This window comes from Salvelinus fontinalis, chromosome 16 (assembly GCF_029448725.1).
Source record: "Salvelinus fontinalis isolate EN_2023a chromosome 16, ASM2944872v1, whole genome shotgun sequence".
In the NCBI taxonomy this organism is placed as follows: Eukaryota; Metazoa; Chordata; class Actinopteri; order Salmoniformes; family Salmonidae; genus Salvelinus; species Salvelinus fontinalis.
Genome location: NC_074680.1, coordinates 1,323,981 through 1,351,439, shown reverse-complemented (window position 1 = coordinate 1,351,439; position 27,459 = coordinate 1,323,981). Strand labels below are relative to the sequence as shown.

At 39.8% G+C, this 27,459-nt stretch overlaps 1 protein-coding gene across 10 annotated transcripts in view; it reads left to right on the top strand.

Moving 5' to 3' along the window:
• LOC129812510 (leucine-rich repeat and fibronectin type-III domain-containing protein 2) overlaps positions 1-27,459 on the top strand; it is a 277,699-nt gene that overhangs the window by 166,255 nt on the left and 83,985 nt on the right. For 6 of the 10 annotated variants that reach the window (XM_055864132.1, XM_055864123.1, XM_055864128.1 and 3 more), the window contains 6 exons: positions 702-803; positions 3,830-3,923; positions 4,903-4,972; positions 5,065-5,176; positions 5,366-5,587; positions 5,861-6,020. The gene's annotated coding sequence lies outside the window, so the exon portion shown is untranslated. Of the gene's footprint in view, positions 1-701; positions 804-3,826; positions 3,924-4,902; positions 4,973-5,064; positions 5,177-5,365; positions 5,588-5,775; positions 6,021-27,459 lie in introns of those variants that run through there. The other 4 variants (XM_055864130.1, XM_055864127.1, XM_055864124.1 and 1 more) reach the window with 4 other exon arrangements.

The following is a 27,459-nucleotide window of genomic DNA, read 5'->3' as shown; positions in this document are numbered from 1 at the left end:
TACTTTTACTAAAATTATGATCTATTGGTGTAAATTCTTGTTCAACATCACTGGCCAGCTCGAAAAAGTGGATTTCTGCTGGTGTGGGCATTTAATAATGAATTATACCTGTTGTACCACCTTTCCTGTCCTACTTGATCCTAAAAGAGGGATGAAGACACACATGCAAACAAATAAACAAAAAATACTCTTTATTACAGTCATCGTAATATGCATTTATTACAACACAGCTTCTGTGAAACAGGCTTTAAGAAGATTTGGATTGAGAAAAAATGAATTTCTGAGATCATAATGTCATTAGGGAACTGTGGCATTGCATAAATACCCCTGCTGTGTGCTATTTCAATAATTTTCCATAAACCATAGTAATCTGTCATTCCTCCTACACCCTGGTTTAAGGGGGTTGTAGTATATTTGTTTGAGAAGCAGATGAAACCTTACTGCTATGAATTATAATCACTGGAACCCAAAATGGTAAAGATGGCTCAACGCAAACATATATGTATTTCATTTCAACCTGATCCTAAATCAAATGTTTGAGTTGGAGTGGTTGTACTATACTCCACCGGGTTTGTACTTGGACCGAACTTTTAAGTTGTAATGGCTGTTAGGAACACTCCTTCAGACAGTTAATATGCAGTAATTTCAGTTTTTCTAATTATCCTACAGTTCTTGTTTATTATTTGTCTTCTTCTCTCTAGGCTGGCTCTTTGTTCAGAGCTCAAGGTGTGAACTGACAGACCGTGAATGCGTGGCCTTGGGAGTGTATAGTGGACCCTATGGCAGAAAACCACACGATATAGGTAAGAAAGAGACTGTATAATATCAACTAAACCCTTTTGTTGCTGGGATAATTTACATAATCTCTCAAATCAAGACCTTGACCAACTGCTAATCATCATTGACCTGACAATTCTGGGCCCATATTAACAAAGCATCCCAGAAAAGTAAAATGACCAAATCGCCCTCTAGTGGCCTCATGAGTGGAACTTAATAATATTTTTCATAATTTCATCAAATATTTTTTAAGGCCTAAAATCCTGTATTTATATCTAAATATTTGCATGCAAACTGAAAATTGAATAGATTTTTAAATCTATATCTTATATGGTACAAGTGTTCTTCTGTTTCACAGAGGTTGGGATAAATGCGGAAGACACATTTCAGTTGAATACATTCAGTTGGACAACTGACTAGGTATCCCCCTTTCCCTTTCTTTTTTTAAAGCCCATAATCATGTGTGTGAGGTGTATACTTTTGTTACAAAGAGATTTGTGCAAGACTACCAAGAAACACTGTGTGACCATGATTTAGCCCATAAAATATGTTAAGTAGTCTTAACATTCTGTATACTCCACTTGTCCTAAGGGTAAAAAATGACCCGCCTTCACTAAACCCCTAAAGTAAAGCAGCATAATTGAATTTTGAATCCTAATTCTATTTTGCATGAAGAAACAACCTGTCATTCATAACAAACTTTGTGAGTATCTGGGTTTTCCCTCTTCACAATACAGAAAGACTGCATTTAATCAGTGGACACCACTCCTTTTTCTTACAACAGACCTGTCATAATTGTTTTCTTTACTAAAGTAGAGGTTTATTATTATTATTATTGCTAAAGGTACTGCATAGGTGTAAACATACATTTTTTTTAGCAGAGATAGCACTTCTATAGCCTAAGAAAGTATTAAACATGTGCAGAAAGTCGTTTTGAATGCATTTTATTGAAGGGAAACAACAAGTCTTGAACTTTTTTGACAACATAGTGATATATTCTTATATACTGTACAATGAGGAATTCAACTACAAAATAGTAGTGTTCTCCCATTTTTTAACCCTTGTCCCCACCCAAATAGATGTATAAACAACAACAATAAATAAGAATAAAATAAGATAATTGATACATAGAACATAAATCAATGAAGAACATAAATCAATCAACTTTAATTAGCACATGTAGGACAGTATGCAGATGTATTTCTCACATGTTTTACAGTCCTCCTTTGGGAGGTAGAATTGGCATCTCCTCCTTTTGCCTGCCCCAGCTGCAGCCTCAGGTGGATCAGGACAAGATTCAGCCTTCTGAACGGCTTTCACAAGCGCTGCAGAGGCTGCTGTGCGGGGGAGGCGCTCCCTTCTTTGAATGTGTGTCGTTACTAGTGCCTTTCCCAGCTGCTCAAGGACCACCCTCTTGTAACGCTTATCAGGCATCCAGGTAGGGTTGATCTTGTTGCATATCACGAAGGCATTGTATGAGGACACATCAATTATGTTATGGAAGATAACCAGTCATCCTCCTGCAACTGTAAGTTCCAATCGCCTTGTCCAGGTTGTCCAAGCCTCCTTTGCTGTGGTTGTAGTCCAGGATGATGGCTGGTTTCCTGTCCTCACGGTCAGTGATCACAGCCATTTTGCAGTGTGCTCAGGAGGACCACATTCTTGTTTCTACTGGACATCTGATTTTGTTTTTATCTATGACCTGTTGGCCACTGAAATGTGCACTCATGGCTTCAGCAAAGAGAGAACTGGAGCGACTGTCATCTGCAGCACCTACAGTTTATAGCCTCTGACTGCATTCCCCATTAGTAAACAATGCTTTCAAGAAATGTTTATTTTGTCTGAAATTGTTTTTATTTTGTCTGTGAACTTGAGTCATGTGGGGGGTCGTGGAGGGGTGATGCTGCACATGCACAAGAAAGTTTTAGTTTTGTTTGAGTTTAATCAGTAGCACACAATCTCAATTTCTCATTGTGTGTGTCTTTGTGGTTTTTGTGGTGTGTAAATGATTTTATAACAGCCAGGTCAAAAAAGACAACCTTTGTACCCTGGTGGTGTACAGCTTTCATGGAAATATGAACACAGGCGATGTTTCACTTTTTCTAATGTTGGGGTCACTCTAGGAAAATACATTGAATTTCAAGTTGAAAAAAATATAATTTAGGAGGTTTTCTCTGCTGTTAATCATAGTGCCGGGTCATTTTTTACCCTTAAGACAAGACAACGATATTTTGGTATTTGTTTCATTAGTCCATTGTTGATACAGTCCCAAAATGGTTTGTATGTCAGCAATCAAGTTAATAATGTATGTACATTTCAAAATATAGAACTATGGCCCGTATGCTGCATTTTTTCATTATGGCATTATGGGGTATTGTGTGTAGGCCAATGACAATTTTTTTAATTTTTTTATCCATTTAAAAATCAGGCTATATCCTAAAAAAATGTCAAGGGATGTGAATACTTTCACTGTAGTTTATGTATTATCCTAGTGTGAAATAGGCCTCATGTGAAACCATTTTCAAAAGTGCAAGAGATACTGTTGCATGTAGGCCTAGATTATTAATGGATTGATCACGTGGAAATATCAAAACAGTATTTGAACATATCCAAAGCAATTGCATGTGGCACAGGAATCACTGACTCGCTGCATTTTTCTATTATCAAGACACCTGCTGGTTAATCTTAAAGAGCGACTACCCATAAAAACCAAGGAATACCTTTGAAAACGGCCTCTGTCTATATGAGTCAGAAACATTTATTATAGTATTCAAATTTGACGACGTGTAAATAGGATACTTTTTGTGAGTCTCGTCTAAAATTGAGTTCAAAACCTCAGTGCGTCACAAAGAGTAAATTACGGTTGGGTTTGATTTTACAATTATGTCAACAAATCATGCCCCCTTTTGCCAAGCTCCACGTGCAAATCCACTTCATTGAATGGGGGCTTGTGTGTCATCGCCCACCCCCAACCAATGCGTTCAAGAGATCAAGGCCATTTGAGACTGAAAAGCCCTATTCGGATTGACCATGTAATGCATGCTTCCAGCAGGATGCACAGCCAACAACTATGGTTTGCATGCCCTGCCGAAGGAGCCAATCATCATGCGGAATAAGTGGTTGGAGTTCGTTGGTCCCCAGTGTTGGTGAGTATACCGGTAGCTACACTTCGACCCTGGGTCGTTACAGTATATTTTGATAATCATTATTACCATCATCACTAGCATAGATATGGTTAGTTAGCTAGCAACCAACTAGCTAGCTATCTAACTACCTCAATATAACTCAGATTTGGCTTGGAAACACTAACATTTCAAAAGAAGGCAACTATTTAGTAGGAAAACCTTTTGTCATGATTGTGATGTTGCCAGATTGACTTTAAATGCAGTGGAACGTTAGTTAGCTAACTAAGATTGAGGGGACCACTTTATTTTAGCTAGCAAACATCAGCAATGCTAGCTATTTTTGCCGAACTTTGCCGGTAACGGTAAAAGCAACATTGCCATCTCTCTAAAGTAAATGACGAAATAATATCGCAAAGTTGTTTTCTACGAATTATTTGCCTACTTTAGGAATGCCATCGTATTTCCATGCCAGTCTTATTTAGTGTAATTTAGACGAAACAATCACTAGCCTCTAACCTGCAACCCATGTCTAGGGCACAGATACATATTGGATGCAGCTATGTTGGTACTAGCTAACTCATGTCTGACTACAACAGTTTATTAATTAGCAGCAACAAACTCAACCCAACCCAGGGCCATAGCAAAACATACCACACAGTTGGTTGCATAGTGTAACGGCGTCACTGGCCTGAATCTAATCCAATCTGGTACCAGTCAGTCTACATCTGTAAAGCATAACATTTGCATGACATTGCAGTGGAATGGGACAATGTTTTAGTGTGTTGTGTGACGAATCCAATACTTCACCTTGTATGCATTACAAATCACATTATTGCGAGAGCATCTACTGTATGTATTTCCTTTTTGGGCTTTTACTGCTCGTTTAAGTTTTTTGCTTTTAATGGAATTAGCTTCCAAACGAGATTACTTTATTTCTCGAGCTATGTTTATGATTAAGGGATGGTGACAATCGTTGAACCTGTTTTTCTGTTATACAAAGTGCACAGGTGGGTGTCAGACTGATCCCCTGGCCCTGAATGTATGCATGGGACCTACCAGAAGGAGAAAAGGTAGGTATCATATGATCTCCAGCAATGTGATTGCAATGGTTTAGCAACCTCCAAAAACAATTTAATTCACTGTTCACTTGCTATTTTCACAGCTTGTCAGGCAAGACCTCCGTCTCCCTCTGTAAAAAGGACACGCCGCCGTGAGGACTCTAGTGGCCAGAGTTACTGCCCTGGTGACACAGACGGCTTCATCAACAGTGACAGGTAATGTGTGTTATTTAACAAGTTGTATAAAAAAAATACCCAGCTTGATAAAATAGTAGGCTAATTCCCCAGCCAAGCAGATACAACAAGTAGAGTCGTTTTGGTTGTGCAGTCCATGAGCAAAAAACGTTGTCCTTTCTTCAAAACAAAATGTACCACTTGTCTGTCTATTATATCACCCTGTCACAGGCCCTCCCAGTCAACACCCCTTCATACGATTTCCTGCTGCACTTGTTTGACAGATGTCCAGTCTGCAGCATCGAGAAGACCAGCAAGGGGGCATCATGCCCTCGCTGTGGGCATTACTATGAATGGGACAGTCAGCCACATGTTGGCAAGTTTCTGGCCTGCAACCTTCACCTGTCAGTGGCAACAGCTTTCACAGGCTCATCATTTGTACAAATAGAGAAGGTAACCCACTTCATTACTTTGATACATTTGATAACGTAATGTGTGTAAACTGACATGATTTGTTGCTTATTTTGTACTTCTTAGATGTATATACTGTCCAGGGCGTAACCTAGCCTGGTGGAACCAGCCTGATCGCTGAGTTCACCATTTTACTCCCCTTCCTGAAGTGAAATAGAAAGGTGAACGCAGAGATCAGGTTGGTTTCACCAGGTTAATCATAACCACCATTGTAATCAGTGCTCTGTGTGTGTGTATTTGTGTGTGACCAACCAGTATCTTTGATGACGGGCCAGGATCTGATCTACGCTGCTATGCTCATCAATGGCATGCAAATGTAAAATGTAACGGGTCTCTGGCAAAGACCTCACCTCTCGGCAAAGACCTCACCTCTCGCCTGCTCACCAACAGCCGTCGATGGGGAGAAAATAATTAGGTAGGTTTAGTCTGACCTGTTCAAACTTCAACGCTGTACCTGTTTGTGTGTCAGATATTACCTATCCTAACTGCCATTGGTAATAGAACAGTAACTGTATATGTTCACAGAAACATGTATGGAGCCAGCACATGGAGACTTGCAAGATGATGTGCTGAAGTCCTGACTGACTGACAGGCGTGATACTGATGTCTCTGAATGGAGAGCATTAAAAGGCACTCAACATAAACATTTTGCGAGATCATTTTTTACTTGTGTTGTCTTTTTATTATTGAATTGAATGGTATCAGTCAATATGGGGAGAAACCTATTCTGCACCAGGATCAGATAACTCTAGTTGTATACGAGGCACCACACAGGAAGGTATGACCACTCTGACATGTTTGCCAAGGTAGCCCCATTACCACCAGGCAAAATGCAGATAGGCACAGTATCTGTATCGGCAGGGAATGACAATGAAAGATGAAAGGTGCACATTGTTATATTAGCAGAACACTGCTTCTATGGTATTATGTTAAGGGTTGTTTAACCTACACAAAAGTTATTCCATTTGAAAGTTATCAAAACACTTAGTTTATAGTATCTACATAAATTCAGCAATTGCATTCTCCTCATATTACTCTGTCGGCTAAGGACCTATTCAAACCTTTCTTCGGCATTTCACAATACATCTGCCAGTAGTTATTGAACTCAACCTGCAGGAGGTTTGTTTGTTGTGATTGAGCGGGGGGAAACCGCTGCGGGCGAGGCCTGACAGATGGTGTGTCTTGGTGGTGGCAAGGACACACCCAAGAAACACCCACATCAAGCCAACTCACGCTTGGCTTCTGTCATGGCTGCCAGCATTTCTTGTCGTCTCCTAAATATCTGTTGACTAGCTGTGACTCTTATGACTAAAGAGCCATCGTACATTCAGTAGCTTTTATTTTTACCCTTAAGAGTAGGAGTAAAATGTCCATTCTCAGCACTTACAACAAATGTTGTACTCTGAGATACTTTGTGGATACGGGCCCTGTACTTGTGTAGCCTGCTGCAGAATATTGCTCAGCACATCCCCCATCTGACTTCACTGTAATGGAATACCCATATCCTGTGTGTTCCAGCAGACATTCGAATGGACTACAAAACAGCTCAGCCCAGTGCAGCACAGTTAAAAGCATCCATTGTGTTTACAAGTGAGCAACAGACACCCCATCTCAATCTAGTACAGTGCGATTAACACTGTAAATATGTCAATTTTATTGCACATTTTATCACAGTGAGTGGGTACCCCCTTTAATGGTGCTCAATATTAAAGGGTGACTGCACTTGTTTTGGCATAGTTTTTCATCAATGCTCATTAAGAAATGCTAGCGGCCATGGCTGAAGGCAAACGAGTTATCTTGTGGTTGGGATTTGATGTGGGCGTTTTTTGGATGTGTCTTTGCCATTCGATCACAACAAACAAGTGCAGTAGTGAGGAAGATAAGCTAGCTTTGCTATGGAGAGAATAAAGTTTTGAAGTTGAGGACCTCTCCCTTCGTGACTGCCTCGCCATCTCAAGAAGGTCACCTAATTCAGTTCGATATGTAGGCTAAAGCGTGCGCTGACCTTGTTTAGCCAAGCTGACAGCAGCTAGGTAGAATAGCTTGGTGATAGGACAGCCAGCTGCAGCTACCTAGCTGATAATTCTCTGTCAAATCAGTTATGGCAAGATAGCAAGAGCCATTGTCTGGAATGTGCTTCATAAGACACTTGTTATATAACACTTTGCTACATATATATCCTGCAACTTAGTTTCAACATTTCATAAAATCACATTTTATTGGTCACAAACAGTTGAAGTCAAAAGTTTACATACACTTAGGTTGGAGTCATTAAAACTGGTTTTTCAACCACCACAAATGTCTTATTAACTATAGTTTTGGCAAGTCGGTTAGGACATCTACTTTGTGCATGACGCAAGTAATTTTTCCAACAATTGTTTAGACAGATTATTTCACTTATAATTCACTTTCACAATTCCAGTGGGTCAGAAGTTTACATACACTAAGTTGACTGTGCCTTTAAACAGCTTGGAAAATTCCAGAAAATTGTCATGGCTATAGAAGCTGATAGGCTAATTGACATCATTTGAGTTAATTGGGGGTGTACCTGTGGATGTATTTCAAGGCCTACCTTCAAACTCAGTGCCTTTTTGCTTGACATGGGAAAATCAAAAGAAATCAGCCAAAACCTCAGAAAAAAAATTATAGACCTCCACAAGTCTGAGCAATTTCCAAATGCCTGAAGTTCATCTGTACAAACAATAGTACTCAAGTATAAACACCATAGGACCACACAGCCGTCATACCGCTCAGGAAGGAGACGCGTTCTGTCTCCTGGAGATGAACGCACTGCTCCAAAAAGCCAGACTATGGTTTGCAACTGCACATGGGGACAAAGATTGTACTTTTTGGAGAAATGTCCTCTGGTCTGATGAAACTAAAATAGAACTGTTGGTCATAATGACCATCGTTATGTTTGGAGGAGAAAGGGGGAGGCTTGCAAGCCGAAGAACACCAACCCAACCGTGAAGCACAGGGGTGGCAGCATCATGCTCTGGGGGTGCTTTGCTACAGGAGGGACTGGTGCACTTCACAAAATAGATGGCATCATGAGGAACAAAAATTGTGGATATATTGAAGCAACATCTCAAGACATCAGTCAGAAAGTTAAAGCTTGGATGCAAATGGGTCTACCAAATGGACAATGACAGTGAGCATACTTCCAAAGTTGTGGATAATTGGCTTAAGGACAAAAAAGTCAAGGTATTGGAGTGGCCATCACAAAGCCCTGACCTCAATCCTATAGAAAATGTGTGGGCAGAACTGAAAAAGCGTGTGCGAGCAAGGAGGCCTACAAACATGACTCAGTTACACTAGCTCTGTCAGGAGGAATGGGCCAAAATTCTCCCAACTTATTGTAGGAAGCTTGTGGAAGGCTACCCGACACGTTTGACCCAAGTTAAACAATTTAAAGGCAATGCTATCAAATACTAATTGAGTGTATGTAAACTTCTGACCCACTGGGAATGTGATGAAAGAAATAAAAGCTGAAAGAAATCATTTCTCTCTACTATTATTCTGACATTTCACATTCTTAAAATAAAGTAGTGATCCTAACAGACCTAAGAGGTAATTTTTACTAGGATTAAATGTCAGGAATTGTGAAAAACTGAGTTTAATTGTATTTGGCTAAGGTGTATGTAAACTTCCGACTTCAACTGTACACATATTTAGCTGACGTTATTGCGGGCGTAGCGAAATGCTTGTGTTCCTAGCTCCGACAGTGCAGTAGTATCACGTCATGTAAATACTGTACATGTTACAGTGGAAACGGTATCAACTACTGTGGGTTGAATGCCCGCGGTCTTCAGTCAGCTCAGCTGTCCTACAACACAATATTCTATAACAGGCTAGTTTTGCCTCGTCTCTCCTTATGTCCACTGTTAGATCTTTCCCAGGAGACAAATCTCAGAACTAACATACAAACAAGTGTTGGCTAAATATGGACATTGTTACATGAACACATCCATCGATTTGCGCAAAGACAAAATAGTTTCTGCTGTAAAAATCATATTGATGTGCTTCTAAAGACAGTTTGCTTACACCTTACCTCACAAATCAAAATCCGTTGTGTGTAGAGTACAACTTCAGCTGTCTAACCAGAACTAGAGTGGCATTTCTATTTCAATGGTCTATTTGCCCAAATCTAAGGATTTGGCTGTCTAACACATTGACATGCACAGCACTCTGAGTGAGATTCTGTCTTCAAGTCTCCAGTGGGTGATGAAGTCCCTTTCATCGACAGTATATCATGTATTACAGGTTATGTACATGTGCAGTCAGGTGGCAGCAGGGGTGGAGTGCATGATACTCCATCCTGGATATGACAGAGTTGACCACATGGCTCCAGCACGCAGAGTTCAATAACTACAGGCAGATGTAAGATGCAGGAGGATGGCACTCTTCTCATACTGAGTAGCCTATAGAGTAGAAAATCCTATGAATAGTTCTACAAAGAAGCATTTTATAATCTAAAGGTTCTACCTAGAACTCTCTATGAAGGGTTGTGCCTAGAACCCTCTATGAAAGGTTATACCAATAAACATTTCATCTTTGGAGGGTTCTACCTAGAATCGTTTATGAACGGTTCAACCAGCTTTATTAGCCTTTAAAATGAAATAACTTGTGACAATAATTATATATACAGTATGTCGTAAGGCCTTTCTTCGAGTACGTAATTAAACCCTAACACAGGTGTTAGGAAACTCCTGGTTTACAGGCCACATCAGGGCTGCAAATCGCATTATGCTGGTGTAATTCCTATAAGAATCCAGCCAGATTTAGGATATCTAGCAAGAAATATTTGTTATCACCCGCGACCTTCATTGAGAATGACTGCCAGGGTAGGGAAGATTGAATAGTGAGACTACCTCAATTGTCTAAGCTAGAACAACCATCCCAGTAACAAGTGCAATAATTCCAACAACTAACTGATTGGATTTGTTTAGTTTTCTTTATTTTTTATTTGTGTGCATAAAATGTATCAACCAACCAATGTACATGCAAAAAAAACATATTAAAACAAACAATTATGAAAACCACACTGCAATAGAGTATGCTGGGAAATATGATACATGACTATGTAGAACCCTTCTTGCCTTCCTAATAAACCATTCTTGCTTCCAAAGAATCATCAAAGAACCCTTTCTTCCAAAAACGATTCTTAGGATGTAAAAAATTCTTAGGTAGAACCCTTTGCCTTACAACGAACTCTTGTCTTACAAAAAAGGATTCTTCAAATCAAAACGGTTCTTGGTCGAACCCTATCCCTCCACATAGAACCCTTCTTTCTAAGAGTGTACTTCAGAGCTGTAGCTATGCATGGCTCTCTTTTGGAGGTAGAGATGTAAGGCCAGTGGTCTGAGGAAATTGGGAATGGTATTTACCTTTGACCCTATCCACAGAACTTCTAGCTGAAGGACTAATTGAAAGGAGAGAGGGGAAAATATTCTGGAATGAGTCGGTGGTTTCTGGATTACAGTGTCCGTATTAGGACAGATTGACAAAAAAGTCCTGCTGAGAATGAAGCTTTTGTAATATGGACACCGTATTGGATGTTTTTGGTGCCTAGCTACTGAAGGAAACCCAATGTTGCAATGATGTCAGGCTGATTCATTTAGTTACGTTAAACTAATAGTATTGTTTTATATATATTTTTAGCAACCTGAAAAATCGGTGTAATCTGATATGTAGTTGCTTCAACAACCAAAATATGACGTCTTTCCAACACAACCTAATGCTATTGTGAAACAGACATCTTTAACTGGAAAATTACCAGAAAACAACTTCATTACAAGTACAGTATATCAGTTTGTTTAAGCAACATTTTCCGTTTTGAAGGGAATGCATTAGTATTTTGAGAGATTGTGTTTGTGTGCTTGTGTAAAGCAGATCCCATTATTTTGTATTTTATTAGGATCCCAATTAACTGTTGCGAAAGCAGCAGCTACTCTTCTTGGGCTCCAAGCAAAACCTGAAACATGACATAATACAGAACATTAATAGACAAGAACAGCTCAAGGACATAACTACATCAATTTAAAACAAGGCACACGTAGCCTACATATGAAAGCATACACACAAACTATCTAGGTCAAATAGGGGAGAGGCGTTGTGCCGTGAGGTGTTGCTTTATCTGTTTTTTGAAACCAGTGTTGCTGTTCTTTTGAGCAATATGAGATGGAACGGAGTTCAGGCAATAATGGCTCTATATAATACTGTACGCTTTCTTGAATTTATTCTGGATTTGGGGACTGTGAAAAGACCACTGGCCACTGGTGGGGTAAGTGTGTGTGTCAAAGCTATGTGTAAGTTGACTATGCAAACAATTTAGGATATTTAACACATGAATGTTTCTAATTAAAAAAAAGAAGTGATGCAGTCAGTCTCTCCTAAACTCTTAGCCAAGAGAGACTGGCATGTGTAGTATTTATCTTAGCCCTCTGATTACAATGAAGAGCAAGAGGTGCCGATCTGTTCTGGGCCAGCTGCAGCTTAACTATGTCTCTCCTTGCAGCACTCGACGACACAACTGGACAATAATCAAATCACAATAAGACAAAACTAGAGCCTGCAGGACTTGCTTTTTTGAGTGTGGTTTCAAAAAAGCAGAGCATCTCTTTATTACGGACAGACCTCCCCCATCTTTACAACCATTGAATGTATATGTTTGGACCATGACAGTTTTCAATCTAAGGCAACACAAGTAATTTATTCTCCTCAATTTGTTCATTATCCACACCATTCACTACTAGATTGAGCTGAAGTCTAGAACTTATGGAATGATTGTACCAAATACAATGCTCTTAGTTTTAGAGATGTTCAGGACCAGTTTATTACTGGCCATCCATTCCAAAACAGACTGCAACTCTTTGTTAAGGCTTTCAGTGACTTCATTAGCTGTGGTTGCTGATGCATATATAGTTGAATCATCAGCATACATGGACACGGGCTTTGTTTAATGCCAGTGGCACGTCATTGGTAAAAATAGAAAAGAGTAGAGGGCTTAGAGAGCTGCCCTGCGGTATACCACGCTTGACATGTTTGACATTAGAGAAGCTTCCATTAAAGAAAACCCTCTGAGTTCTATTAGATGTATAGCTCTAAATCCAAGATATGGCAGAAGTTGAAAAGCCATAACACATACATTTTCTCAACAACAGGTTGTGCTCAATAATATCAAAGGCTGCATTGAAATCTAACAGTACCACTCGCACAATTATTATCTATTTATTTCAACCAATAATCAGTCATTTGTGTCAGTGCAGTACATATTGAGTGCACTTCTATATAAGCATGCTGAACGTATGTTGCTAATTTGTTTACAGAGAAATAACATTGTTAGAAAAAAATGTGTTTGACCAAATACAATTTGCTAAGAGCTGGCAGCAAGCTGTTAGAACCAGTAAAGGCCGATTTTCCACTCTTGGGTAGCTGAATACGTTTGGCTTCCCTCCAGGCCTGAGGACAAAAGCTTTCATCTAGGCTCAGAATAAAGATATGACAGAAAGGAGTGGCTATAGAGTCAGCTACCATCCTCAGTAGCTTTCCGTCTAACTTGCCAATGCCAGGAGGTTTGTCATTATTGATCAATAACAATCCTTTTTCCACCTCTCCCTCACTAACTTTACAATATTAAAACTTGCAATGCTTTTCTTTCATTATTAGTTTTTTTATGTATGACTACGACGGCTCACTGATCGTTGTTGACATTTCCTGCCTATGTTTGCCCACTTTTCCAATGAAGTAATAAGTGAAATAATTGGCAACATCAAATGATTTTGTGATGAAATGGTGCCGACAGAGGGCTGCCTTGCTTCTAGTCCTTCGGAAACTTTGCAGTATTTTGTTTTATTATGTATTATTTCTTACATTGTTAGCCCAGAAAATCTTAAGTGTTATTACATACAGCCGGGAAGAACTATTGGATATCATTGTAACATACCTGGATTCTCAGTGCGTCGTGCCGACAGGAATAAACATCTCTCCGGAAGAAGAATAATAGTTTCATGATAAACGACTCATGGTGTAATTGTAACAACATACAGGACCTCAAGTCCTTTTGTTCACCTGACCTAGAATTCCTCACAATCAAATGCCGACCTTATTCTCCCAAGATAATTTTCTTCGGTTATTGTCACAGCAGTGTATATCCCCCCTCAAGCCGATACGACGACGGCTCTCAAGGAACTTCACTGAACTTTATGCAAACTGGAAACCATATATCGTGAGGCTGCATTTATTGTAGCTGGGGATTAAATTCTATCAGCATGTCGACTGTAGCACTCGCGCTGGAAAAACACTGGACCACTGTTACTCTAACTTCCGCGATGCATACAAGACCCTCCCCCGCTCTACTTTCGACAAATCTGACCATGACTCCATTCTGCTCCTCCCTTCCTATAGGCAGAAACTCAAATAGGAAGAACCCATGCTAAGGACTATTCAACGCTGGTCTGACCAATCGGAATCCACGCTTCAAGATTGTTTTGATCACGCGGATTGGGATATGTTACGGGTAGCCTCAGAGAATAATATCGACATATACGCTGATTCGGTGAGTGAGTTTATAAAGAGGTGTACAGGAGATGTTCTACCCACTGTGACTATTAAAACCTACCCTAACCAGAAACCATGGATAGATGGCAGCATTCGTGCAAAACTGAAAGGGCGTATCATCGCATTTAACCATGGTATGGCGACTGGGAATACGGCAGAATACAAACACAGTAGTCATTCCCTCCTCAAGGCAATCAAACAAGCAACATGTCAGTATAGAGACAAAGTGGAGTCGCAATTCAACAGCTCATACACGAGACATATGTGGCACGGTCTACAGACAATCACATACTAAAAAAGGAATCCAGCCACGTACGCCAACGTCTTGCTTCCAGACAAACTAAACACCTTCTTTGCCCGCTTTGAGGATAATACAGTGCCACCGACGAGGCCCGCTACCAAGGACTGTGGGCTCCAACGTGAGTAAGACATTTAAACGTGTTAACCCTTGCAAGGCTACCGGCCCAGACTGCATACCTAGCAGTGTCCTCAGAGCATGTGCAGACCAGGCTTTTAGACTGTTAAACAGCCATCACTAGCACAGAGAGGCCTACATACAGACTTGGAATCATTGCCCACTTTAATAGATGGAAAACTAGTCTTTTTAATAATGCCACTTTAATAATGTTTACATATCTTGCATTACTCATCTTATATGTACATACTGTATCTTATACTATCTATTGCATCTTAGCCTATGCCGCTCTGACATTGCTCATCCATATTTCTATATTCTTATTCCTTTACTTAGATTTGTGTGTATTAGGTATTTGTTGTGGAATTGTTAAATATTACTTGTCAGATATTGTTGCCCTGTCGGAACTAGAAGCACAAGCATTTCGCTACACTCGCAGTGACATCTGCTAACCATGTGATTGTATTATGTGACCAATAAAATGTGATTCGATTGAAAGACGGAGTTGAATTTGTCCTGGTGCCCATAATTTCATTTAAATTTCATTCATTTTTTTTTCTCCATCATTGATCTTGGCTTCATAATACAGTTTCTTCTTCTTTTTGTTCAGTTTAGTCACATCATTTCTCGATTTGCAGCAAGTCAGCCAGTCAGATGTGCAGCCAGACTTATTAGCCACTCCTTTTATCTCGTCTCTTTCAACCATTACTGTTTTTCAATTCCAATCCATCGAGCCTTTTACAGACAGTTTCGCAACAGGTGCATGTTTAACAATAATTAGAAGAAGCAATTTCATAAATTCATCTCGTGCAGTGCCTGGATGCTCCTTTGTAATCACATCAGACCAACAAATATTTTCAACATCATCCACATAAGAGTCGCAGCAAAAATATTTTGTATGATCTCTTATACACAATTTTAGGCCCAGTTTTTCTAGCCACTATATTGTGATCACGGCATCCAATGGGTATTGTTCCTGTAGTGTTTGTAAACATCCTGGTAGGTTGATTAATAACCTGAACCAGATTACAGGGACTGGTTACAGTGAGAAGCTTCCTCTTGAGCGGACAGCTTGATGAAAACACATATTATTTAGATACTGACTGTTAGCACTTGGTGGCCTATAGCAACACCCCAAAAGAAAAGGTTTTAGACGTGCCAAGTAAACCTGCAACCACAACACTTCAAATAAGCTCTTCCCTAAGCATTACGGTATGGCTCAGAATATATACAGCAACCCCATAAGCAATTCTGTCTCTTCTATAGATTTGATATCCTTGTATTGCTACTGCTGCATCATCAAATTAATTTTCTCAGTGAGCCTCAGAAATAGCTAATATATGAATATTATCAGATGAAGTTACTGATTTCATTAACATTATTTCTAAGGCTACATATATTAATATGGGCTATTTTCTGCCCTTTCCTGGGTATCTTATCAGAGATTGACATAATATGGAAAGGAGCAAACATGGCAAGAGAAAAAATATTTATACATTCAGCAGTCAATTAATCATCTGGTGTGTGTAAGTGTGTGTGTGTGCAGCGGGGTTGAAGCTACGAAGCCATAGGCTTGGCTCTCTCATCCCTTCCAGTACAATGCAGCACAGTGAGAATTAGCCACTGTTAGAATTATAATCGGAAAAGGGATTGTTGACTGCTATGAAGAGAACAGCACTGCGCCACGTAATGAGAATTTACATTTTAGATCTCAATCAAGCCCAACAAGTTGGAAAACCGTGACTTCTCTTTAATATCTGGAAGCTATCATGTAGTTTTTGAATTGGTTCCACTTTTATCATTTCTAATCTGTGGGGAGAGTATCTTAATTGATGCATTTTGCACACAGAAGTTAATTATCTCATTAACTGAGTGCATGTTCTCTTATCTATTTGTTGACAGGACCCCTCGTAGCTTTTCTGTTCACTGAGACTTCCAGTCTACTTAGCAAGGGCAGGGGGAGGGGGAGGGAGAGGTGGGGGGTTGAGGAATCAGAAAATGGTGTAGGGAGATCAAATGTATTTTTCATACTCTTCCGAGATAGAATACCATATATCATGCCATATAGCAATTTCGCGCTGGTCCCCGACTCGAGAAAAGATCAAAGAAAAGTGATCAAAGATACAGGGAGAAGTCAGCTTCCAGAGAAGCAGTCAGTAGCAGCTTCCTCTGAAAACAATATGACGTGTTGAGTCATCGCGTGTTCTGTCATTGTTTGTTTTTTGCTTGAGCTATGGCACCGAGCATCTGAGAAACACAGAGAGGACAGATCAATCAAAAATAAACTAGAGTTAGCCTAACGTTCTTTGTCACACTCTCTCCAAAACAACTATACAGTACATATACACCATATACTCTACGATAAAGCCTACACATAAATATTCATAAATAAACAGGGGTCTTGGAATGGTGCTAATGTTTTCCCTTCTCATTCGGCAAGTAAACAAGACAAGGTCCTTGGACTAGCTGCATCGAATTACCCAGAGTGCACTTTCAATATGCAGGAACAGAAACAATTAGACTGCACTCAGGGAGGAAGGGGTTGTTCTGTATTGAAACGTAGCTCTGAGGTAGTGCCCCTGCTGCACTTTTAACCGTGGTCTTAACTATTAATAACAATGTGCAGTGACCCAGGTCCTCACAAAACAAGAACGATTAATATGGCCTGGTAGACCTGAAGAAATACCCAAACCCCCTTGTAAAGGAGAATATAGAATAATTTAAATAAATCTAACCCTTGCAGGTCTTATTACACTCAAAAGGTCATCCAATTAGCTGCATTTGCCGCGAAACCTGGAGATAGACGTCAGCTGTGGAAATGAGCCTATAGCAAACAGAGAAATTCTCAGCCATACAACCCCCCCGAGTTCCACTTAGTTTCCCAGAAGAGACGTGTTCAGTTCAATGGACTGTTTTCAGCAGATCCATCCCCCATCTTATTTAGTAGATAAGCCTTTATCTGTTAACTTTCATTTTGAAGCCTCATTTAATAATTACCCAGTGTTGATTAGAATTATATGCTTGAATATGTATTTAAATTCAACAGAAAACGGTATGGGTGAATAAAGTGTAACTCATTACTCAAAAGATGACATGCTATAATGTAAATGTCATAATAACTGCTTGATAATTATTTTTATTAAAAAAAATCTTATTGGTCTCATAATTACTTCTATAAATCTGTCTTTTTTCACTGATGCTGTGTAAGCACAATGTACCATAAACACTGTACTCTATGGCCAGTATTCCGGTATGTGGAAGGCAGGGGAAAATAGCTAAATGCCTATTGTTCAGTGTTGAGCACAATTATTTTGGAAGCATAAAGCTGATGAAATTGATTTGAAATGCAATTCGGATTATGATAATCAGTATCATGTTAGCAGCTTCTCAAGCAAAAAATTTGCTAGGACGGTCTGGGAGTGGAAAGGGGAGAAGTAAAAACTAGCTATTTTTGGCAGAGAGGTTAGATTTTGTTTTTCTTATTGGTCTATTAACTAATTTACCACCTGGTGATGTCAACAGGCAGGCCAAAACTCCATTCCACCAAAACAGGCTGACCTTTCAGGCAGTCTTTTCAAACAGGCCTTACACTAAAAGGCCACTATCATCATTTTCACAGCATTACTCCAACCTCATAGTGTGGAAATATATATGAAACACAGGAAGTCATGTTGTTGACTGCACTTGGTCTTTAACTTCTGGTATGTAGGTCAGGACAGAATAATATTCTAGCCTGCCAATCACCAGTCTTTCCTTTCTGACTTCTATCTTGTTGCTGACAGACGTAGTGCTAAGGGTTGGAGGTGTTGCTGCTAGGCTGTTCGACACCTGTCAGTCTATACTGCGTGACCTGCAACTCATATCCTGGCCGGGGGAGGTTGCCAATGCAGCTTGGACTTGGGCAACACTTTCCCTCCTGTTATTGTCATAGAGCATAGTAAGGAGTTTCCCTTGTGGCACGATGTGCATGGCACATTATCGTATAAGTACAGTCTGGAAGCTTAGTTGCTAATATGCATGGAATGTGGATTTCAATTCGTTTTTCAAAGTGGAAGTATTTCAGCTGCAGAGCCTTCCTCAGCGTCATTGTCATTAGCAGATTTTTTTAGACGTTATAACTCAGTCTTTTTAAGTCTGCTTCATCCAACCCCTAAATCCTAAAGCCCCCAGACCTGAATTCAACAAACCGCTGCTTTTATTTCCCGGCACTGACTAGGCAGGATACCGAAGCAATAATAAAACACTTTTTCATATCTCAGCTTGTCTTAATTGCTCATTACCTTGAGATTGCTCTGCGTTTTGGTGATCATTATTTCACATGATAATTAATCCATTTTCAAGTCAACAATTGAAATTCCTCCTGTATAGGCCCCATCAGCTGAACAAGCTTAGCAAAAACATCGAAAACTAGGCCACCTCTGATGTTTTGCCGTGTTTCACATAATGCTAAATTCCCTAGGAAGGCACCGCATTGATCTGCGGTAAAGCGGCATAAGTTTTATATCCCACCCAATTCAGTGTGACAAAACCATTGGAGCAGAACTAATGCTGTGAAAACACTGCACCAGCTCCCAACATTATTTGGGTCGGATCTTTTGTTCACTCCCTGACACCTTATACCATGCCAGATACCCATAAGTACATGTGGAGCGGAGTCAAAACGCGAAGTTCTCCACCTCATCAAATAGGAGTCAGCTTATGAACTAGTGCTGCATTTTCTCACATTTTTCACAGGTGTAAAGCGGTCTTCTCCTAAGCCCTACCACAGCTTAATACCATTAACTCGTGGATGATAATTTATTAATTTCTCCCTCTTGAATTAGACTTGCTGTTTTAGACTTGCTGTTTTCATTTTCCCATTTGTGTCAAGAAAAAAAAGCTTTTTAGGTTAATTATCCTTAGTTTAAGTATCGTTAGGGTCTAGCACGCATCCGTGAAGACATTATGTGATTTTGTATCTTCACCTCATGGAAACATTTTTGGGGGTTTGAGAGTCCTCAATTGTTTGTGTTTATGCTTTCATTTTAGTAAAATACAGTGGCATTTTTCATTTTTTTTTGCCTTACAACTTGGAAATTAAAGTGATTTTTTAGGGGTTTGTATCATTTGATTTACACAACATGCCTACCACTTTGAAGATGCAAAATATATTTTTTTGTGAAACAAATTAGAAATAAGACAAAAAAACAGAAAACTTGAGCGTGCATAACTATTCCACCCCCAAAGTCAATACTTTGTAGAGCCACCTTTTGCAGCAATTACAGCGGCAAGTCTCTTGGGGTATGTCTCTATAAGCTTGGCACATCTAGCCACTTGGATTTTTGCCCATTCTTCAAGGCAAAACTGCTCCAGCTCTTTCAAGTTGTTTGGATTTCGCTGGTGTACAACAATATTTAAGTTATACCACATATTCTCAATTGGATTGAGGTCTGGGCTTTGACTAGGCCATTCCAAGAGATTTAAATGTTTCCATATAAACCACTTGAGTGTTGCTTTAGCAGTATGCTTAGGGTCATTGTCCTGCTGGAAGGTGAACCTCCGTCCCAGTCTCAAATCTCCTGAAAACTTTAACAGGTTTCCCTCAAGAATCTCCCTGTATTTAGCACCATCCATCATTTCTTCAATTCTGACCAGTTTCCCAGTCCCTGCCGATGAAAACATCCCCACAGCATGATGCTGCCACCACCATGCTTCACTGGATGGTATTCTCGGGGTGATGAGAGGTGTTGAGTTTTCGCCAGACATATGTTTTCCTTGATGGACATCTCATCTGACCAGAGTACCTTCTTCCATATGTTTGGGGAGTCTCCCACATTTCTTTTGGCGAACACCAAACGTGTTTGCTTATTTTTTTCTTTAAGCAATGACTTTTTTCTGGCCACTCTTCCGTAAAGCCCAGCTATGTGGAGTGTATGACTTAGAGGTCCAATGGACAGATACTCTAATCTCCACTGTGGAGCTTTGCAGCTCCTTCAGGGTTATCTTTGGTCTCTCTGTTGCCTCTCTGATTTTTTGATTTTTTTAAACAATTTTTTTTTTTCATTTCACTTCACCAATTTGGATTATTTTGTGTATGTCCATTACATGAAATCCAAATAAAAATCCTTTTAAATTACAGGTTGTAATGCAACAAAATAGGAAACCGCCGAGGGGGTGAATACTTTTGCAAGGCACTGTATTCAGATGCATTTAGGTAGGGAAGTTCACATTAGTCTTACATATTTTAGAATATAATAATACTTTTTATATCAATGTATTTGCAGGGCCTAAAAAATGTATTATTCTTCAAGTTCAAGCTTTTTTTTTGTGTGTGTGTGTGGGGGGTGGTGGGGGGGTGGGGGGGGGGGGGGCACTTTGAAGAGACACTTTCTCTTCGTCTCTGTGCTTCATAGCTGCCAGCCACAATGTGTGTTAGCGAGAGAGAGGGAAAGACAGACAGAGAGAGCGAGAGAGCGTGTGTGTGTGTGTGTGTGTGTGTGTGTGTGTGTGTGTGTGTGTGTGTGTGTGTGTGTGTGTGTGTGTGTGTGTGTACTTCTGGCCTCGTCAGATCGGAGAGGGAGACGGAATCACATTTTGTGGGTGTCAACATCCACAGTTTCAGTGACTCGTCAAAATATAAATGTCAGACAGCTACATCAATGCATCCTCTTTAGGTGAAAGGATATTTATATATTTATGCTTTTATTCAAAATAAATAAAGTGCATGCCTACTTTGAGAGATTTCTCCTAGCTCTTCCCATTTCACATGGTGTGGCTGTGCCTAGCCTATACAGTATGTTTAAAATTTGATCGATTGGACCTGTAGTCTGTTACTGATCTGCATCTTTACCACTATCACACTGACGGTCTGACACAGAACTGAAAGAGCGACAGTCATATACATCAAGTGTTTTATGTGTTTTTTTATGTTTGTTTGTCTCTGTGTGTTTTATGAGTGTAGATGTTTATTTGTGTGTGTGTGTTTTGTGTATATTTGTGTTGGTTTGCATCAGCTCTCAGAGCTCATGGGAAGAGGAGTGAGTTGTTGGACTACAAATCCGCTTTCCTGGCCTTCTGCTGCTTAACATCAACCCTTCTCCATTTTCCCCTCAAATGTTCCTGGGCTAGGTGTCTCTCTTTCTCTCTCCCTTTCTCTCTCCTCGATCTCTTTCTCTCTCCCTCTGATGTGAGATGCCTTCAAGTGGAGGTGCACCTCCAGGCTTTGCGTGGGATGCTGTTGTGGGCTGGAGTCTGGCAGCCTCTGATAAGACGAGGGAGAGAGGAGCCGCTCGCTGCTTCTCGTTTTTACATCATGGGCGTCGGGGACACTGCTGGGCAGTGTTTTTTTGCCTTAAGACCCCGTTAAGAATCCGGCGAAGTCAGAGTCTCAAAGACCAATTCCATAGGTCTGGAGCTAGTTTGAGGATAACCCCAAAAGCCCATTGGGAACAACTTGTCATTTGAAATGTCTACTTAGTCGGGCCATACTTTTAAGATTACCAGGAAGAGGAGATGAAAGACTTGATTCGGGTCATCATTTTGAACAGCTGCCCCCTAGTGATCCCAAATAAGCCAGTGGTGATACAAAGCTTGAGGCAACTGATGGTTATAAAGTTCCAGCGAGAGCTTCAGTGACAAGCTCTGACTGAGCCGTACTAATCAAAGAAGCATCTCCCCTAAGATTTGGAGTGATGTGTTCGCCTCCTCTTTACAGACATCTCCATTTTAAAGGAGCTACTTATCTCGAGTTCCAGGGGCAGCTAGCTAACTACAGCTCCTCTGTCTTAAATAATAACCCGTTTGAGGCATCACCTTAGCCAACGTGTTTTTTTATAAAAAAAATTAAAAAGCTTTACATTACCATTTTTTAAGGCCCAATTTTGTTTTTGGACTCCGGGGGCCCTTACTGTACTTATTCATCAATAATTTCCCCCCAGGGTGACCCAAGGGAAGGTGCCGACACAGAACCCAGCTAGACAAACCTAATTATGGGTAATCGTCCCCACGATGGGCACCACATGGGACGAGGCATCCAGGGTCATCAACTGGCCCTCTTTGACACATCCTCCAGAGGGGTGACGGAAGAGGGTGATGTTGAGTGGCGCTGTTATCTGGTGTGACCCGTGGTTTACCACCTGTTGTGAGGCTAATCGGCAGAGCTTTTTAGTGCTCTCCATCGCCTCCCAGTGCAATATGCAAATGAAATGTAAAGGCAACAAGAGTCTGTAGTGAGTGACAGACATCTCTGTTTGTGGGTTGGCAAACCGCTCTCAGATTGACAGTATGTTGTATTGTTGGGATGTGTCGTACAAGGAATCGTAAGCTTGTTTTGTCAATTTTCAATGGGTTGTCAACCAAAAAACCCCGCTTAGCATGCACACACACACAAGTACACACACACACTCTCAAACATACAGACACAACAGCCTGATCTCATAGACTAGAGATAACATAGTAAATGTTAATCCGGGACACTTAAATTAGTATGAAATGTTACGTTTGGTATGGTTGCTTAACCTGTTTGGCGTGCAAGCCCGACGTCGGTACACTTATGACAACAGCCACTTCAAGTGCAGGGCGCGAAATTCAAAATATATGTTTTGAATATTTTTTGAATATATTTTGAAATATTTAACTTTCACACATGAACAAGTCCAAGACACCAGATGAAAGGTACACATCTTGTGAATCAAGCCAACATGTCCGATTTTTAAATGTTTTACGGGGAAGACACAATATGTAAATCTATTAGCTAACCACGTTAGCAAAAGACACCACTATTTTTACTCTATCAGTTTTTTACTACATCAGTAGCTATCACAAATTCGACCAAATAAAGATATAAATAGCCACTAACCAAGAAACAACTTCATCAGATGACAGTCTGATAACATATTTATTGTATAGCATATGTTTTGTTAGAAAAATGTGCATATTTCAGGTATAAATCATAGTTTACATTTCAGCCACATTCAGAAATTGCACCGAAAGCAGACAGAAAAATTACAGACACCAACGCCAAATAACTAAATACTCATCATAAAACATTTCTGAAAAATAGATAGTGTACAGCAATTAAGACAGGCATCTTGTGATTCCAGACAATATTTCCGATTTATCAAGTGTTTTACAGCGAAAACACAATATAGCGTTATATTAGCTTAGCACAATAGCAAACATAACAACAGCATTGATTCAAGGCATTGATTCAAAAATAACGTATAAACCACCAAAATATATTAATTGTTTCACTAACCTTCTCAGAATTCTTCAGATGACAGTCCTGTAACATCATATTACACAATGCATATAGAGTTTGTTCGAAAATGTGCATATTTAGCGGCATAAATCGTGCTTAGACAATGAGAATAGTGTCCATAACGTCAAGCAATCTGTCCGGCTCCATCTTGTAAAGGCACCTTTTCTTATCGAATACTATTCATAAACTTGACTAAAAAAATACAGGTTGAAAGACAAATTAGTTCTTAATGCAATCGCTGAATTACATTTTTAAAATTAACCTTACTGCGCAATACAGGCTGCGATAACGCAAGGCTACACTGCAGGAAATGGCGTCTTATGCATTTTACATTTTTCAACAGAACAATGAATTATCAGCATACATAGTTCTTACTTTTAGATGAACTCCCATCAGAATCTTGGGAAATGTGTCCGTTGTCCAAAAGAATCGTTGCTAGGTTGGAGAACGTCGTCTTCAACGTTGCAATAAACAGTAGCCATGTGGGCCAGAGTTACCCAACTTCCTAAAACGTCACGAAAATAAATACCCGAAAATCGCAATATACTGACATAAACTGATATAATTCGGTTTAAAATAACAACATTACGATGTCTTCAACACCTATATCGAATAAAAACAGAGTGGGATATATCTAGGAGCTAATATGGGAGCTTCTAAAATGACATGCCAAGACCCTTCCTGCGTCAGAGCGAAGAGTGGAAAGATGGGACACTTTGGTTGCAAGCAATTTATAACCTTTGGGACCTACGTAGAAACTCCATTTCAACTCTCCCTATTCGCTGACACCCAGTGGAAGGCGTATGCAGTGCATCTCAACCAATAGACGACAGGCAAATTAATACACAGGTCTCAGAACAGCCAGCAAAATTCTGCATTCTGACATACACATAGGAAAATTGCTCTAAGTCGAGTTCTGTTTCACTCAGAGAAATAATTCAAACGGTTTTACTCAATACTGCCCCTTGAGCCCAAAGAGGTTAAGACAGATGGTTACTTAAGGCAAAAATTAAGGCAAAAAGCAAAAGTATGGTGGTTGGTCGGTGTGGATGAGTGGGCTAGTTGCGATCTCAAATCTCATCATGGACAACTTTAGCATTTTAGCAACTTTTCAACTACTTACTACTTTTTAGCGACTTTGCAACTACTTAGCCTGTTAGCTAACCCTTCCCCTAACCCTAACTCGCTTTGGATGTTTTTATCAGCTCTACCATGCACCTGTCTGGTAAGGTTGAAAACCTCCTCTCCTACTCATATTATCTTGTTACCATCTGATGCACGTTCAAATGTCATTTAAAAAAAATCCACGTTGCAGAGCTCTCCCTGTCCAACGCCGTGCCCTGACTCTATTACAGCTGATGACATCTAGAAATGTGCATGTATACCCTGGCCCATCTGCTGTTGCTAACCCCAATTCTGACTTATGCTCTGATTTCTGCTCTCTTAAAAGCCTGGGTTTTCTGCACATTCTCACTAGAAGCTTATTACTTAAAATGTGTCAATTGAAAGTGTGGGTTCACAACTCCAATCCAGATGTGTTGGTCATTACTGAGACGTGGTTAAGACACAGTGTTTTGAACACTGATGTTAACCTTTCTGGTTATAACCTTTTTTGGCAAGAGAGATCTTCCAAAGGTGGTGGAGTACCAATCTTTACCAAGGAACATCTTCAGTAGTCGGTTGTCTCCACCAAGTCTGTCCGCAAAGAATTCGATTTGCAGGTTTTACGCATTAACCTGTTTGGGCTGCAGGGGCAGTATTGAGTAGCCGGATAAAAGGTGCCCATTTCAAACGGCCTCGTACTCAATTCTTGCTCGTACAATATGCATATTATTATTACTATTGGATAGAAAACACTCTAGTTTCTAAAACCGTTTGAATTATATTTGTGAGTAAAACAGAACTCCTTTTGCAGCAAACTTCCTGACAGGAAGTGGAAAATCTGAAATCGATGCTCTCTTCTAGGGGCTGCCTATTAAAGTCCTTGATATTTATTCGTTTAGATGCACTTCATACGTCTTCCACTAGATGTCGACAAGGAGTGAGCGAAGAAATGGAGTGTGTAACTTGATCTGGACTCAAATCATAGCTCTTGGCATGACGTGACCCCAGTTTCCTGTTTTCTGGAGAGCGCGAGCAGGGACCTGGATTTGCCTTCTGATAAGCTGCCGTTATGGACGACTAATATCTCCGGCTTTGATTTTATTTGATACATGTGACAATATCATCGTAAAGTATGATTTTTCAATATAGTTTAATCAGATTATTGACATTTTTTCGGGAGTTTTGCCGTGTTCCGTTCTCTTCCGTTTGTTGACATGGAGAAATTTGCGCCACTTGGCAAGTGTGCTTGCTAAATCGAGAGGGAAAAAGGCCGTTCTAAATCCAAACAACGATTGTTCCCGACAAAGGACCCCTTGTACAACATTCTGATGAAAGATCAGCAAAAGTAGGACACATTTTATGATGCTATTTCATATATCTGTCGAACATGTTGTGCTAGTCGTTTGCGCCCAGCTTTTGGGTACTCTCTCACTATACCTAAGCTGGATGTCGTAATGAAGTTATTTTTAGAATTCTAACACGGCGATTGCATTAAGAACTAGTGTAAAATGTGTATAAGATGTATAAATTGAAGGTAAAAACAGAAAGGTTTATCAGTTTACTCCAATTGGGGGATCGGTGGTAGGGTTTGCGGGGAATAATAATAAAGGTATACTCTTTAAAAAGTATGTATGTCTATGTAGGTATGTGTATGTGTATATGTATGCATACGTGAATGGATATATATATTTACCCAAAAAAATATGGGGGATTGGAAATGATGCAGACAATTACATTGGAAGCAACATTCTTTCCGCAATATTAAGCTGATCCACCCCCCAAGAAAAAAAAAAAAAGAAAAAAAACAACATTATGGGGTATTGTGTGTTAATCAGTAACATTATGGGGTATTGTGTGTAGATCAGTAACATTATGGGGTATTGTGTGTTAATCAGTAACATTATGGGGTATTGTGTGTTGATCAGTAACATTATGGGGTATTGTGTGTAGATCAGTAACATTATGGGGTATTGTGTGTTAATCAGTAACATTATGGGGGATTGTGTGTTAATCAGTAACATTATGGGGTATTGTGTGTTAATCAGTAACATTATGGGGTATTGTGTGTAGATCAGTAACATTATGGGGTATTGTGTGTTAATCAGTAACATTATGGGGTATTGTGTGTTGATCAGTAACATTATGGGGTATTGTGTGTAGATCAGTAACATTATGGGGTATTGTGTGTTAATCAGTAACATTATGGGGTATTGTGTGTTAATCAGTAACATTATGGGGTATTGTGTGTTAATCAGTAACATTATGGGGTATTGTGTGTTGATCAGTAACATTATGGGGTATTGTGTGTTAATCAGTAACATTATGGGGTATTGTGTGTTAATCAGTAACATTATGGGGTATTGTGTGTTAATCAGTAACATTATGGGGTATTGTGTGTTAATCAGTAACATTATGGGGTATTGTGTGTAGATCAGTAACATTATGGGGTATTGTGTGTAGATCAGTAACATTATGGGTTATTGTGTGTAGATCAGTAACATTATGGGGTAAAAAAAAAAAAGGAATAAAAAAAATAAA